Raw genomic sequence first — 16,798 nt, forward strand, 5'->3', positions numbered from 1 at the left:
CTTTATTGTTTTCCCTTATTTAATGATTGCTATTATCTCACTTTTGGATGATGAAAGAATTAGATTGCTGGAAACATTACATCAAGTACCTGGATAGACTATAAGTTCCATGAGAACAAGAGCTTCTATTTTTGCTCGTCAGGCCTCAGTGCTTAGCACACTACTAAGTTTAGCATAGTGTTCAATAAATATTTGTTGAATGAATAAATAAATGAATTCTATAGAACTTTTCTGCCTTGTAATCAATTACAAGAATTTTCTATGTTGCCTGCTCTTCTTCTGCCTTTTTAAAAAAGTTTACTTATTTATTTATGAGAGACAGAGTGAGAGAGAGACTGCACAGGGGAGGGACAGAGAGATCGGGAGACAGAGACTCCCAAGCAGGCTCCACACTGTCAGCAGAGTCCAATGCAGGGCTCGAACCCACAAACTGTGGGATCACATCCTGAGCCAAAATCAAAAGTCAAACACTTAACTGGCTGAGCCACCCTATTATTTTACTTTTTAATATTTTTTTTACCTTTATATATTTTCTACCTATAAACAGACTTACTTTTTTTTTTTTAATTTTTTTTTACTTTTTTTTAATTTATTTTTGAGACAGAGAGAGACAGAGCATGAATGGGGGAGGGGCAGAGAGAGAGGGAGACACAGAATCGGAAGCAGGCTCCAGGCTCTGAGCCATCAGCCCAGAGCCCAACGTGGGGCTCAAACTCAGGGACCACAAGATCGTGACCTGAGCCGAAGTGAGACGCTTAACCGACTGAGCCACCCAGGCGCCCCCAGATTTACTTTTTATACTTACAACTCATGGGTAATGTGAATGTGTTCGAAAAAGACATGATATGTCCTGATATTTTTGCAGGTGCTAACCCTAACTCCATCCCGGCTCTCCTGTATGCCATCTTACATTACAAACCATTGGTCAATATCCATATCTGGTTTGGTAAATGATTAGGCAATGTAAACTTGGTGTTTCTGTTTTTTTCTAAGAATGTCTATGCATCATGGTGCTTTTTCCCCATCCTTCCTATTATATAATATATCCTGGGTCTAATAGTTGCAAGTTGCTTTACACAGGAAAGCTATGCCTCTGCCTTTTAAGCCTGAAGTCCTATGTTTAATGTCACAATTATTTAACCTTTTCCTTAGTTAGCTTCTAATTGACTCCAAGCTTAGAGATTCTGTATCAGTTGATATCTAATTTGCCTTAAATTCAGAGTACTGTTGACCTTAGTTTCATTAGTCACTAACATAGTTAGAAGTCACTGCCCATCTGCCTTTATGCTTAAGCTTTTTTGGCCACTGAAGACCATATTTGGGACTTCCTAGAGCACTGAAGATGAATGAAAACAGGAATATTTCCCCTTCCTTCTTCCTGAAAAAAATATAAAAGAATCTAGAGAAGATGTTGAATGTTCAAGTGTCTGTTGGGGGAAAAACATGTAATGCACATGAGAATTTTGTCAATTGTAAGAAAATGGGGAGTGGTCAGTGCTATGGTAAAACAAAAAGTGTATTCTCTGACTAAAGATTATGAAATTATATTTTTTAGAAACTATTCAAACAAAATGCATTTTAGAGCCACGTTTGGACTACAGGATCCTAGTTTTCATCCAGTTATCTCAACACTCCTTGGCGGCTTATTTACCCCTTTCATAGATTCAGTAAGTTGTGTTTGGCTTTGGCATAGAGAAAGATGGATGAGATGGACACTCTGGCTTCTTAGTTTTTTTACTTCAGGGTTAGAGGTTTTGTTCTTTTCTGTGCTAATAGTAAATTTAGACTATTACTTCCACATAACTTTGAAGCCCATGGCATTTGGCCCTTCCACAATTTACCTGTCTGTTTCAATGTCATATCCTGACAACTGGATTATTCCTCTTCATTCATGAAAGAGTTTCAAAGCCATTTCATATGTTGACTCCCTGCTCCAAAACCCCTATGAACTTTGGGTGATGTCAATAAATAGGCTGAGAAACCAGCATTTGAACACTCTGGTCTCTCAGGCCCCTGACTTACTCATCTTTAGGCATCATTATTTCCTTGTCATTTTATCCCCTCATTCACACAATGAAACTCAGAGCCTATTTGTCATCTGGAAGTACTATAGTTTTAAAAGTGTAAATTCAAACATCCTGATTTAATTTCCTAACCTTCAAGTAGCTTAAATTAGTTACTGCTAATCTTCCTCCTCATTTATTCAATCCTTTGTTCCATCTACTTTTTCTCTATTAGCCTCCTCACCTCACCCCTGTCTTTATTTCATTTCTTATTCATATTGGACTTCAAGTTACCATTATCTTCCTGACTCTTTTTAGCAATATTTTCAATTCTGTTACTTTTTTATGCTGTTGAACCTGCATGGGATAAACATCTTGATTAATAATCTTGCCTTTATATCTTAGGTACTTTGCACAGCTGAAGAATTCATAGAATAGTGCAGTTAGTTCAATATAAAGGCACGTCCTCAGCTTCCACTGTACATTTAAAACTGCTTCTTAGTCTTTCTATGTTTCTAACCATCTCTCTCTCATTTTACACTTCTCAGAAAACCTGATTTACTACTTTTTCCTCCCTCACATAGTCTCACCTCTGCTTCCCTGCTGATTCCTTTCCATAAACAGTTGAGCATGTTTTTGTCACTACACTAGTAAATAAAATACCCACACCAAAAACCAAACCAAAACGAAACACAACTTCTCCATACATAGCCTTTCTAGATGCTGTAGTTTCTTCTCTCATTCACAAAGTTCTTGGCATAGATGATGGTACTTTTTTTACTTGTCATTCATTCTTCTTCCAGCTCTTTTCTCTTGCTCCTGTCACCAAGGTTAATATTGTTAATGAATATCAAAATGTTCAATCCATATCCTCCTGAACCTTTTAGCCATATTTGTCACTGCTGACCTCCTTGTTCTTGAAGCAGAATATTTCTCTTGCTTTTCTGACACTTTTTTACTATTATGGCTGCTGCTTATTTTTCTAGACTAGCCCCTAACTTAGTGTTATACTTTGTACTTTCTTATCTTATTTCTCTACACAATTAGTCTCATTATTTATTTCTCATTGGTAGGGTGAAAACTTCCAAATCTGTATTTACTCTATATCTTATGCATTCACTCTACATACACCTCACATACCACTGTGAGCTAGACATCTCCATTTGGAGGTCCTTGAGCCTTGTAAGTCTAAACATGCCCCAAATTAAACTCATTACCTCCCTTTTCCTTAATTTTGTTCTTGTTCTTCTCTTCTCTATCCCTATGAATGGCACCATTCTTCATCCAGTTACCTGGTCTGGAAACTTGAACACTTTGTTCTCATCATTCCCCACACAGAGTGAACTGTTAACCCTACCAATTTTACTACTACACAGTCATCCCTTAAATCCATCTGTAGCTTGTAAAACGTTTATAGAAGAGATGGGGTGCAATAGGAGTGTATTATAGTGAAATCTAATTTACATGTTAGAGTTCAAAGAGAGAAATGACATCTAAGTTGATAACTAAAGAATGACTGGTACTTCCAGGTATGGGAAGTGAGAACAGCACTCCTCTAGAAGGCCTCCTATAGGAGGAGGGAATAGCATAGAAAAAGAACTTGGAATTGAAGCACAGTTAGAGTCCAGAAATAAGCACATATAAAGTATCTGCATCAAGGTCAGAATGAGGGAAGGTGTAGGTATTATGGAAAGTCAAGGCTAATTTATGTCTTCTATCAGTAATTTTAAATTTTATTTTAAGAGCAAAGGAAAGCTATTGGTGAGTTGTAAGCAGGAAGGTGACATAACTTGGTAATATTTCATTTAGTATATGTACAATGGGGAGTGGTTTTATTTCATAATATGATTTCTACACACACACACACACACACACACACACACACACACACACATACACAGGCACAGAATTTAACAACTTGAATTTACTTTTACTTCATTCTCCTAGTGTTCCTATATGTTTTACCCTATTGCCCTAAATAGCTTGCCTGCTTCACTATAGGGTAGAACTTTGATGAAGAAATGTTCCTAATAACCCAGTCAGTTATGTCTTGGAAAGATAATTTTGATTGATGTTATAAAATATTATTCTTTTTTAATGTTTATTTATTTATTTTGATAGAGCATGAGCAAGGGAGGGGCAGAAAGAGGCAGAGAGAGAGTATCCCAAGCAGGCTCCACACTGTCAGCGTAGAGCCCAATACAGGGCTTGAACCCAAGAACTGTGAGATCATGACCTGAGGCAAAATCAAGAGTTAGATGCTTAACCAACTGTGCCACCCAGGTATCCCTAAAATGTATTATTCATAAATTATTATCTACCTTTGTATATTTCACATATATTTGGCACATTTGTTTCCACAGAACCATTTTTTTTTTTTCAAACTCATACTATGGGATACAAGTAGGTGGCTATTTTAAGGTTTGTTCACCTCTAATTAAAAGATTATAAGAAAAAATGCTGTTAGTGGTTTTGGGATTTTATTCTGATTTGACAAACAATGAATTGTTTTCTTTGATAGCACTTTTTTAGATGCAGCTGGGTGAAAAATCAACCACAAAGGGAGCTCAATTTTATTTATCATTAATTTTGACATGTTTCCACAGATGTTTTCTGGAAACCATTGTAACCTGCTTAATTTGTCTCTATATAATGGGAAGCAGATAGCCTCAATTAACGTACTGATTAGTAAGTTCTTTAATGAGTTTCAGTAGTTTTACTCATTATTGCTGACATAGTACACTGAATCCTGGAAACTGGGATTTGAGCATTATTAGAACATAAAACCTGAACCATTGCAGAATTGCTTTTCTATGGCATATTTGTTGTTTACTGGTTGCTTCTCTCTTGTGTGCATGTGTAAGCAGGGAAGACATTGAAACCACATGGCAACAAGTCCATAGACTTGTGGTGTTTGCAAGTTTGTTGAAGAGTGTGTATGCCGCATGTAACGGGGAAGTGGCTGTGTCAACCCCTTGGTAACTATGTATAGAATTGTAATTTATTCAAAAGACATGGTTGATACCAAGAACTAATGCAGAATGTAGCCTCACTTAATGGTTTTGATAAAAACCTGGATATTTGTAACAGAGAGTTCATTGGGTGTTCCTTCCTATAAGCAAGAAATAAAATACTTTATCCTTAGGAACTAGATTACTTCTTTCAGTTAATCCAGTAAGCATAGCAGCAGGGTTTATGGAAAGGCATTAGAAAATCACTTTTGCCCCAAATAGGGGAGTGGTAAATATGGTGTGTTTATATATTACTAAGAAAATAGATGAATCCTCTTCTCTGGGGCTTAGTATCTTAGTCTTCTAAAAAAGAGGATTTAAGACCTGTGGGATCTTCTAAATAGCATAGGTACTTGGATAGTAATGGCCTTTTTTGTTGGAACAGGAATATAGAAACCATGGTCAAAACATCAGGGTTTCTCCTTTGAAAGTTTACAGCCAATTTTTCTTCTGTTTCTATTAGGGGCATTTATTGTTATAGCTGCAATGTGCCAGATCAAGCAAAGACCATAGTATCCTGCAAATGCCTGTTAGAGAACTTCTCTTCCACAGAAAGGTGCTTCCTTGTTGCCACATTTTATGGTTACATAAAATTTCATGACATTTATGGAAGTGTGTGTCATGAAGCAGATGGCTTGTTAGCCTGTTTTAGTAAGCTCATTCATATCCATACAATATTAAAACTTTTCCAAGTTCATGAATTATAAAAGAATGCTAGATGCTGTGTAGTCCAAAGAGTCCTTTAATTATTAAAATTAGATATGCCAAAGGATTCAAACCTGAGTGGAAATTAAAGATGGGCTTTGAATCAAGATAAGGATGCTGAATTTGATTCGTGCAAAATTACTTCTCTTCAGGAGGTACTGGATTTCTACTGGTATTACAAGTACTAATTCAGCTTTATCTCTTATTACTTCCTGACATAAAGCCTTTATGAGAGCTAAACTTGTATTACAAGGACTGTTCACTTCCCCAGGAGCATGAAACATACTTTCTCAACTCAGTGCTTTAGCACATGCTGTCTTTATGTCTGGAAAAAAACTTTCTTAGCTTTCATGCATCTGACTTTGAAAAACCTACCTAAATATCAAGGCCCATCCCAAACAAAACTTCAAGAAAGCTTCCGTGATCCCTGCAATCATGTGGAATTCCTTCCTCCCATGAATCATATTATAATCCTCTACAGTGTATTACATCTTATCCTAAATTATGTTGCTATGTGTGTTGTTCTGTGTCATCCATTAATTAACCTCTTTAAAGCTGATGACTCTTTTTTCTTAATCTTTACATAGCCCCACATTGCCTAATGGAGTGGTTTAAAGTAGTAGGTGCTTAATGGATATTTATTGACTTTTATTTTTTAAGGTTTCTTATGACAACAATATCCTAAAATATTATTCTAATAGATATTATTTCTCTCTTTATTTAAATGTTGAGATCATATGATCTCTCAAACTTCTGTTTTAACTTTGGTTCTCAGGAAATTCTGAGTTGGTTTATGTTCATTTACAGTATCTTCTCTTAGCCTTTGCTTCTGATATAGTTTTTCTCTTCCCTCTCCTTTAGCACCTGGACTTATCTTTTTACTGTTATTTGTATGGTTATAGGTTTTATTATAACTGCTAGCAACACCAGATTCTCACTCATTTACTTATGAGACATTTATTGTCTATAACATAGTAGACATTAGGCTAGACATTAAAGATATAAAGATTAATAAGATACAGCTTATGCTTTCAAGAAGCTCAGAGCCTAATAAAAGTGTACTTGAAGTACTTAAGTAATTACAACAATGTAAATAAAAACAAAATCATAGCTTTCAGCTCTTTATGCCTTCTTAGAGATAGTGACAGGAAATAATTTTTGTCTTCGGACAAGCTAGTGCTTTTTCTTGTTTGTCCTCCAGATTTCTTTGAAATACTAGAAAGCTCTTTATTTTCCCCTTTCTTTAGTCATCTCTTTCTTGAAGCAAATGTTAATAGATATAGGCCTCTCTTCATCCAGAAAGAATGCCAAAAGAAAATCCCAGATCATTTAAAACCTATTAACGTTTTTGGTGTTGTAAATATTTTTACTTCTTTTGGTAGAAATGAGTAATTTATTTTAATCTATTTCTAAGGTAATCTTGATTTAGATTGCCAGAAAATGTTCCTTTTGTGTCTACCTCAAAGGACAGCCATTCTATTTAACAATGAGCAGCCTAAACTTGATATTTGCCTCCTTGAAGCTTATCTACAGTAGATTCACAGAATGATGTTTACAGGTGAAGGACATGAGTTGGACATAATATGAAAATGTTATTTCACCATATCTTACTACACAATCTTGTTTTTCAAATTAAGGTAGGTTTAGGACATATTCCTGAAATAGTCTAACAAATAGTTGTGTTTCCCTGATTAGTGTAGTAGAAAGAACATTAACTTAAAAAAAAATGAGACACCTGAGTTCAAATTCTAATAAAAAATCCTTAGCTCCATCAAATTGCTGATGGCATGAAATCTCTCTCAACCGTCTTATCTACAAAATGAAAAGATTGGACTAGTGTAGTTAGTAGGATCTTTTTTAGCTCCAAAATTTTATATTACAACAGGTTTGATTTAAGGGGTCCTACAAACAAAATTAATTGATTAATTAATTAAAATAAAGATAATTTTATTTATTCAGATAGTTTCTTTTATGTTCTTTCCCTCTTCCTAGTTAAAATGAGATCTTCATTAACTTTGCTGCATTAATGAAAATTCTGAGTATAAATGTTCCTTTCCTATAAACCTTAGGACTCGAAAAAAAAAAGAGAGAGAGAGAGAAAACTACGTTTGATCTCTGCATTTTGGCAGTCAGTAATTGGACTGATCACTTTGAACATTCACTGTTGGCCAATTAGCTAGAGCCAGTGCATTTAAAATATGCATTCTGGGTGACTAATTTTACATAAAATTATATACAAAAAATCACATAATTATAATCAGATTCTCATTTGTTTGTAAAAGGGTGATTTTTTTTCCAATTAAAAGCAAGCGATGTGAAGCATAAGGTTTTTTTTCTTCTCACTTAAACCATTTCTAAAACCAGTATCTGTTTAAATGTCAGCAATGTAGGTAACTTTAAAGCAAATGGACAACAAAAGCAATGCTATACATGATGTACAGTACTTAGAGTCTATCATGGATCCCTCTCATTTCCATCACTGACAAACTCCCATCTCTACCCGTCAAAATTGTAGCCAATTCCTAGGTGATCTTTCGTAATTAGCAGCCATGAAGATTATCATGGCACATTTATGAAATTAAAAAAAAATCCTTCTTAAACATGACTGGGGCAACTACATTGTTCTTTACTATAAAATCAAAAGGTTGTGCAGTCCCCTTCACATCCTGACCTCTCTGAGTCAAACCAATTACCAGCCAATTTTTGATAATGAGCAATCATATAATCATAAGATTGGAAGAGACCTTGTGAGGGCATATGATTCACCTTCCCATCCCAGTTTGGGTTGCACTGAAATCATAAGGGAAAGTAATTCTCCACTCTTTTCTTTGACATTTTTAAAGCAAAGCCTTCACAGTCTCCAAGCTCCAGTTACCCAGAGTAGTAACTCACTTGATTGTGCACATTTTATTGGATTTCTTCTCTTCCCTGTCTCATTCTCCACTCCCCTCTTGGTGTCCTGGCATCAACTCCCAGATAAACTACTTGCACTCATATCTTCATCTCAGCATCCACTTTAGGGGAACTCAGTTAAGACAAGCTGATTATAGCCCTTAGTGAGGACAGAAGTCATAAAGAAAACATTAGATTGATTATATTAATGTTAACCCACACAGAATGTCATGATTTGTATATTGTTACTAAAAACCAGGTGCCAAAGCATTCTTCACATAAAATAATCTTTTTGTGTTACTTATTATGCTGTTTCCAAATCCAGATCTGCTTATTTTTTTAACTTTTATAATGCTAATAGAGGTATCCAAATCAATAATTACACATTTTAACTATTATATACAATGCAGCCATTTCATCCAGGAATAGCTGGAACCCAATCTTTGTAATATTTCTGGGATGTTAAAAAGCTTTTAAGGGAACATTTTAGTATATCTGTCAAGAGTTGGGAGTCTTATCCTATTCATATTTTTCACAGATGTAGATAAATATGGGTTGGAAAAAATCATCTCAGCTAAATCTGTTATAGCTATATTTTAAGTAATGTGTAGAGAGGTCTAAAAAGTCAGGATTTTAGCTTAGTTGATCAGAGTTAACATAGATTGAATGCTGTTGATAGCTCAAAATGTCACTTAGAGATAGAATATGTTGAATACTTAACGTAGTTGGGGGCCACGCATACTATGTCTCTACTCACTGTCCACCCTGTACTCCAAGGTTATATAGAAAAGGTTAAAAGCTAAATGGAGTTTATCTAGTGGGTAACCATAAATAATATTCATTCACCAACTTCCTGAGAGCAGAAGGGTGATGTTTTGGGAGCAGTCATATACGAACAATAAAACTAAAATCTTTATGGGAATAGTAAATGGACAATAAAATTAAAATTTAATTTCCTTTTTTCCCTTTTTTATGTTTTTAAGGTTTTTTTTTTTTTTTTAGTGGTAAGAATATATTTTGGTATACCACTGGTTTGAGAGGTTGCCTTTAGCTCTGACAGCCCAATTTTATTCAGATAAGAACAAAGCAAGCCTTTGAAGGCTATAGTCTATAGTCCATTTCTAATCAGGACATGAGGAGGCTTATAGTCTCTAGAGAACTGGATTTGGCATTCCCCTTCTTGTCCTTGTCTTAAACCTATTGAATAATCCAGACTTCCTTTCAAACCCTCACTGTGAATTACAAGTCAACTAAACTTAGTTTTCTGATTATGTTCTCCTCCCGTTGGAAAGGAAACCTATTCTTTATTCAATCTGCCTGACTGTGATAGATATTTTATTTACTTCCTCTTCACCCCCTTGGTGAAGGAGGGTTTACCATTCTGAGATGATGGCAATGGCCAAATACACAAGACCCAATATTGGAAACATGAAACTGACAGAATTTTATTAGTCACACACACTCACAGCCTTGGAGAGGACACTGACTGGGCTTTTGTAATAATAGGAGGGTGTGGTGAACCCTAGTTCCTGTAGGAGGATGATATTAGTTTGTTTGAATAATTTCATGGGCTGGCAGGGAAGTGAAACCTGTTAGGTTGAGTGCCAGGAGGAGTAGAGCTAGTCTGGCTAATAGGGGGACTAGCAGGGTGAGAGTTTTCCAACTCTGTGAGGGGCATATCTGGTGAAAGCAGGATTAAGCCTCACAGTCGAGTCTTTGAAGCCCCATGAGGTTCAAAGATGTCAAGGCAGCACATGAAATTTTTGACCTTACAATACAGTAGGATAGCTTTTTATCTGGGGGTTGGGGGCCAGTTAGGTGTTCTGAATAGGGTTCTGAATAGGATTATCCTTGTTATTTAGAGAGCTTTTGATTTCAAATCCACTCAACTTGGACTAAACCTGGAAGATTAGTTTAGTTTATTATTGTTATTATTAGCAGTTTAAACTAAACTTGAGTTCACCACATTTCCTATAGCCTTGTGAATTTCATAATTCTTTTCCAGGAAGATTGAGCCTTTGAACTGAATTTTCTCCAGCCCTTATCCCTGCATGTTCATATGCTTCTAAATCCTCACCGTACATTATGACTGGTTTTGAAATCTCCTATTCCATGTATTATCAATCATCCCTAAGAATGATTTTAAAGTCAGAGTCTTCATATCAACCCTACTTAAATTTCTAATAATAATGAAAATGATGATGATGATGATGATGATGATGATGATGAAAGATACTATAATTTATTGTTATGTACCAGTTGCTTTGCTTAGTTCTTTATATGCATGTTCTCAATTAATTCTCACAATCCTGACTTCAGACGTGAGGAAAGTTAGGTTCAATGATCTTAGGCAACTTTTCCATGATTAAGCAGCTAATTAATGGCAAAGTCAGAATTAAATTCTTAGTCTCTTGACTCTAAAGATTTGCTACACCTATTATGAAACTCATAAAAATTTAAGTGATGTGATTAAGCATTTCAGAATTTCCAAATGAAGACTACGAGTTAATGGAGATTTGGGAAACCTTGACACTTACATAGAAACCCCTGGGCCTGACCAGGAAAAGTGCCCAGCACCCTGATCCTGGATGTTCTGCCAGCATTAGATCTGTATTGCCAGCCATTATCTCACCAGATAACACCTATGGTGCAGGGCAAAGGGCAGGGATGCTTGAGGAGACACATTTTAGTGATAGGAAGGAGGCTTTTAATAAAAGAGTCATATCTTTGCGTGAGCAGGGCAGCAGACCTTAAAACAAAGCTATTAGAGTTGTACATTATGGGGGGAAATGCAATGGGTTGGAGAATAGAAGGGGATGTGCTTATCGCAGCAATGAAATCTTTCAAGTCCTTTGGGATATTATACCAATGATTTACAGGGCCCGGTGATAATATCTTCCTCTCTCCCTGCTTAATTTTGTGGCAAGTACAGTTAAATAAAGAGCAATTTGATACTATTAATAATTATAATTTATAGCTCACCTTCCTGCTGTATGTCAGCTTCATGGGAAGAAAGAGAAGACAGACTTATTTTCTGAAGGATTTATAGCTTTGTCGTCACCATCTGGGAGGGATTTTGGTACCCCATAGGAACAGAGTAATGGAAATTTTCCATGCTCAGGGTTGATTTGAGTTTGCCTATCTGGTCAGTGCCAACTTATTCTGTGGGCAGCATGTGTGAATCCCAAGATATTTTAGTTTTGTTAATCTGATCAGTGCCAGTCCATTTCTGGCTTTCCTGTCCACCTGCTGACTCCCTGGTGTTGGCTTCCTGCTGCTCTGTCCATCTGTTAAGAATTTATTTACAAAATACACTAAAATGCAAACTGCACCAGAGTGGGACTTAGCATCCCCCTGCCCAGGAAATGGCATTGTGCCAGAGCACAATTTCCAATTGTTACTAAGCTTGAGTGTAAGAAATTGGAAGATTCAAGGGACTCCTACTTCCTCTTGAAATCCCACAGGCAAAATGGCAATGAAAATAATCTTTATTTCCATCCAGAGTAGGTAATGCTTACACTACATAGAAATGTAGAGTCTAATTTCAGACTGGTTTGTATAAAGAATGTTGGGCTGGTAAACAGAAATCCATGATTACAATTCAGGATCTCTCATTATCTGTTCATATGACTTTAGTCAGGACTTTAGTTTTGGAAAAGGTTGTACCAGTTAATATCTGAAGTCCACTGTAGTACAAAATCAGGATTTTTCTCATTTTCATGTAGATACACAAATTCATGCACATAAAACACATAGATGTAACAATATGGAAGTAGATATAAAACAACTGGAGATTATTCTGGTGGCTTGACTGAACATGTTGAGGGCAGAATGTTTCTATGAGATACAGGTTGTCATGGAGGTAGGGGAGGGGCAAAGTCTTGATTAATAAGGTAGAAAGTCCTCCAAGAGAACAACAACAACAACAAAAGTAGAAGTAAAACAAGTCCAAATAATTAAAAAAAATAAAACTATTAAGGGAAAGATATTCATGGAGGTGAAAAGAAAGTAACAGTGAAGTAGAATCTGGTTTTTCAATTTTTCTTTGTTTAAGGCTATGTGTGTGTGAATGGGAGTGTTGGGATATATATTATTCATAACTGATCACAGAGCTAATGATTGGATCAAGATGGTATGCAACAGATTTAGAAGAAATTTTGTTATAGTTCTGGGGTCAGTGAAAGAACAATGTTAAAAGGGATCAGCAGAGCCCAGCAGAGAAACTAGATTAAGAAGGCTCCCCATTGGGACAACTGGGTGGTTTAATCAGTTGAGCATCTGACTCTTGATTTTGGCTCAGGTCATGATCCCAGGCTTGTGGGATTGAGCCCCACATTGGGAGTGTGGAGTCTGCTTGGGATTCTCTCTCTCCCTCTCTCTCTGTCCCTTCCCTGCTTGCACAAGCATATTCTTTCTCTCTCTCTCTCAAAATAAATAAATAAACCTTAAAAAAAAAAGAAGGCTCTCATCTTTTCAGCCATCAAAATTAAGATGAACAAAAATGGGGCTTAGTAATTTATGAAATTTCCACTTTCAATATGCTATACACTGACTTATTAGTCATTACATGTAATTTTCTGTTAAGCATTTCTACTGATCACCTTCAGGCAAGATTAAGCAAGTAGTTTGGCAAAATATATCTTTCTGTGTGTCAGATATTCCCAAAAGGACTAAAAAATGGTAAAGGGTGAGCAGTCAAATAACATTTTTTGAACTCTTACTTGGGTTTTCCTGGATAATGTAAATGATATTTAAGTTACATGTTGGATTTTTATTTATTTATTCAACATATATTTATCAACTATTGAGTTCTGATCCTTATTTAGCTTATAGTCTAGAAGGGGAGAGAGACATTAAAGAAATAATTTTAAAATATGTATTAAATATAATTTTAAATAGCTTTTAATTTTTAGAATAATTTCAGTTTTACACAAGAAACTTCAGTTTTTACACAAGAAAACTTGTGTAGGAAGCATAGAGTTCTCATATGTCCCCTTTTCTCCCCAACAGAGTTGCCCTTATTAACATCTTGCATTAATATGGTGCATTTGTTACAACTAATGAACCAATACAGATACATTATCACTAACTAAAATCCATACTTAGAGTTCACTCTTTGTGTTGTACAGTTCTATGGCTTTTGACAAATGTATGTCATATTTTCAACACTATGGTGTCATGTGTAATAATTTCATTGTCCTAAACATACCCTGTGATTCATCTGTTTATCACTTCTGTCCATCTCAAAACCTATTGCAACCACTGATCTTTTAATTTTCTCTACAGTTTTTCCTTTTTCAGAATGTCATGTAGCTGGAATCATATAGTATATCGCCTTTTCAGGCTGGCTTCTTTCACTTAGTAATATGGATTTAATGTTCCACCACATCATTTTGTATTTTAAGATCTCATTTTTTTTAATCACTAGAAAGTGTTCCATTTTATGGATGTACCACAATTTGTTTATACATTCACCTAGTAAAGGACATGTTTGTTGCTTTCAATTTGAAAAATCATTAATAAAGTTATAAATATTCATGTGCAGGTTTTCACGTGGTCATAAATTTTAATTCATTTGGACATATACTTATGAGCACTATTGGTAGATTATATGGTAAATGTATGTTTAGCTTTGTAAGAAACTTCCAAACCATCTTCCCAAGTGGCTGAGTCATTTTGCATTCTCACCAGCAGTAAATTAAAATTCCTGTTTCTCTGTATCTTTATCAACATTTGTTATTGTCAGTGTTCTGGATTTTGGCCATTCTAATGAGTGTGTAGCGGTAGCTCATTGTTTTATTTGCAATTTCCTAATGACATGTGACACTGAGCATCTTTTTATATCTTATTTGTCATCATGTATTGTCTTTGGTTCATATCTCTTGTCCATTTTTTATTAGGTTGTTTATTTTCTCATTGTTAAGTTTTAAGAGTACTTTGTATAGTTTGGATACAAGTCTTTTATCCAATATATGTTTGAAAAATGAGTTTTTTATAGACAACACATAGTTGGGTTGTGCTTTTTTCAACCCATTTTAATAGTCTCTGCCTTTTATTAATGTATTTCAACAATTCACATTTATATTCATTATTCATACAGTTGATACAATATCAATCTTATTTGTAAAAATTTTTTGCTACCTCTTTCTCTCTTTCTTTCTTTCTTTCTTTCTTTCTTTCTTTCTCTTCCATTATTTTTCTGTCTTCTCTGGTTTTAATTGTACATTTTATATAAATCTATCTTCTCTTTTCTCTTAGTCTATCCATTTCAATTCTTTAAAAAAAATACTTTTAATGGTTTCCCTAAAGTTTGCCATATACATCTACAATGAGTCATTAAAATAATAATGGCTTTAAAATAACACTCTACTTCTTCATGAGTAGTTACAAGTAACTTATATTAATGGCTTTGACAATTGGTAAATTAGAACACATTTGGTACTTGTGCTCTAAAGTTATCATGGCCTAGAATCTGTAATACATTTTTACATCATGGCTTAATCATACTGATTTAAACTTAACAGGAACATTAGGCAAAGTGCACAATATTGAATTATTGGTCACAATTCTTTACTCTCCTGTAATAGCATCACTATACTGCATGACTTCATGGTGGATGTGCTAAAAGACAATTCTCCATGACTTTCTCATATTTCTTCATAGTCTGGGCCTTCTGATCTGTTTTAATAGCAAGAAGCCCTGGAAGCTAGAGATAATATATCCCTCCACAGAGTTTTAGAGATATGTCTCTCCAAAGATATCCTAGGGTAGTAAACACAAAGCCTAAATACAGCATGTATGGATGACTTAGAATTAATACTTTTCAATACACATGCATTTAAAAATATATATATTAAACCAAATGAATCTACTTGATGGAATTTTAGTCTGTGTGGAAAAGGACATGTAAAGCATTCAGGCAAAGCAGGATTCGAGGCTTCTGCTAGCACATAAAGAACCTTTGGACATCTGAAACACCCATTTCTTTTTTGTTGTTGTTGTTTTGTTTTAAGTTTATTTATTTATTTTGAGAGAGAGAGAGAGAGAGAGAGCAGGGGAGGGGCAGAGAGAGGGAGAGAGGGAATATCAAATAGACTCTGTGCTGTCAGCACAGAGCCTGCTGTGAGGCTCGAACTTGTGAGATCGTGACTTGAGTCATGATGAAATCAAGAGTCCAATGCTTAACTGACTAAGCCACCCAGGCACTCCTGAAACACCCATTTCTAAAGACATTTTACTTCCATCTGTTGGAAAACTGTTGTGATATATTTTGCTGGAACAAGACACTGACATTAAGTCTGCCAGTAAATTGTCATAAACAAACAAATGGAGGAGGTTTATCAGCTGAGTGATTCCCTTTCAGATGTGATGTCTGCAGGGCATAAACTGCAACCATGTAGGGTAGCCCTGAGTGGGAGAATACATTCTCAAGGAATTGACTGTGTCCCTGTTGAAAGGATTCCTAACCTAGAAGTCTGTACCAAGCTTCAAGTCTCTTAGAACTTCCCAGCTTTGTACAGACTTCAAGTAATTTTCATGGAAGGGAGATGAGGTAAGGAAAAGGAACTCACATTTATTTAATGCTAACCTACTTACTACCTACTAGAGATAACTAGACCCTTTATAATGTCTCATTTAATCTTCACACAAAAATTTTGAGTTAGACTAAACTGCACATGTTATAAATTGAGGAAATTAAGGCTTGAGAGTACAAGTGATGTTCCCAGTAGTAAGTCATAGACCTGGGATATAAACTCAGGATGGTCTGTTCCAAGGCTAGAGACTTTCAACAACAAAATTCCATCATCACTTTCAAATTCTTATCACGGTGTTGGTGTAAGAAGGCTGAGGGAATAGTTCTATCTATAAAAATATTATATACCCATGCTTCACCATCTAGAAAGTACAAATTATTACCTTTTTGATGATATCCAAATCTTGCATTGACTAATATAGGCAAGTGTTTTCCTGCCTTCATTCATCACCAATATCATTCCTAAGTACCCCTTGGGGGAAAGGGTTTTTAATCATGACTCACAAAATGGTGGAGTCTACAGAACATTCTAGTTATATAGGCCAGCAACTTGGGGGATGTAGAAACTTGTCTTGAATTGTCATGGAAACCAAAATTGTAGCTTCCTTCACTATGTTGAATTTGTAGCCTTCACGTTATCTTTCCTATTCTCT

Source organism: Panthera onca, chromosome C1 (assembly GCF_046562875.1).
Source record: "Panthera onca isolate mPanOnc1 chromosome C1, mPanOnc1 haplotype 2, whole genome shotgun sequence".
Taxonomy (NCBI): Eukaryota; Metazoa; Chordata; class Mammalia; order Carnivora; family Felidae; genus Panthera; species Panthera onca.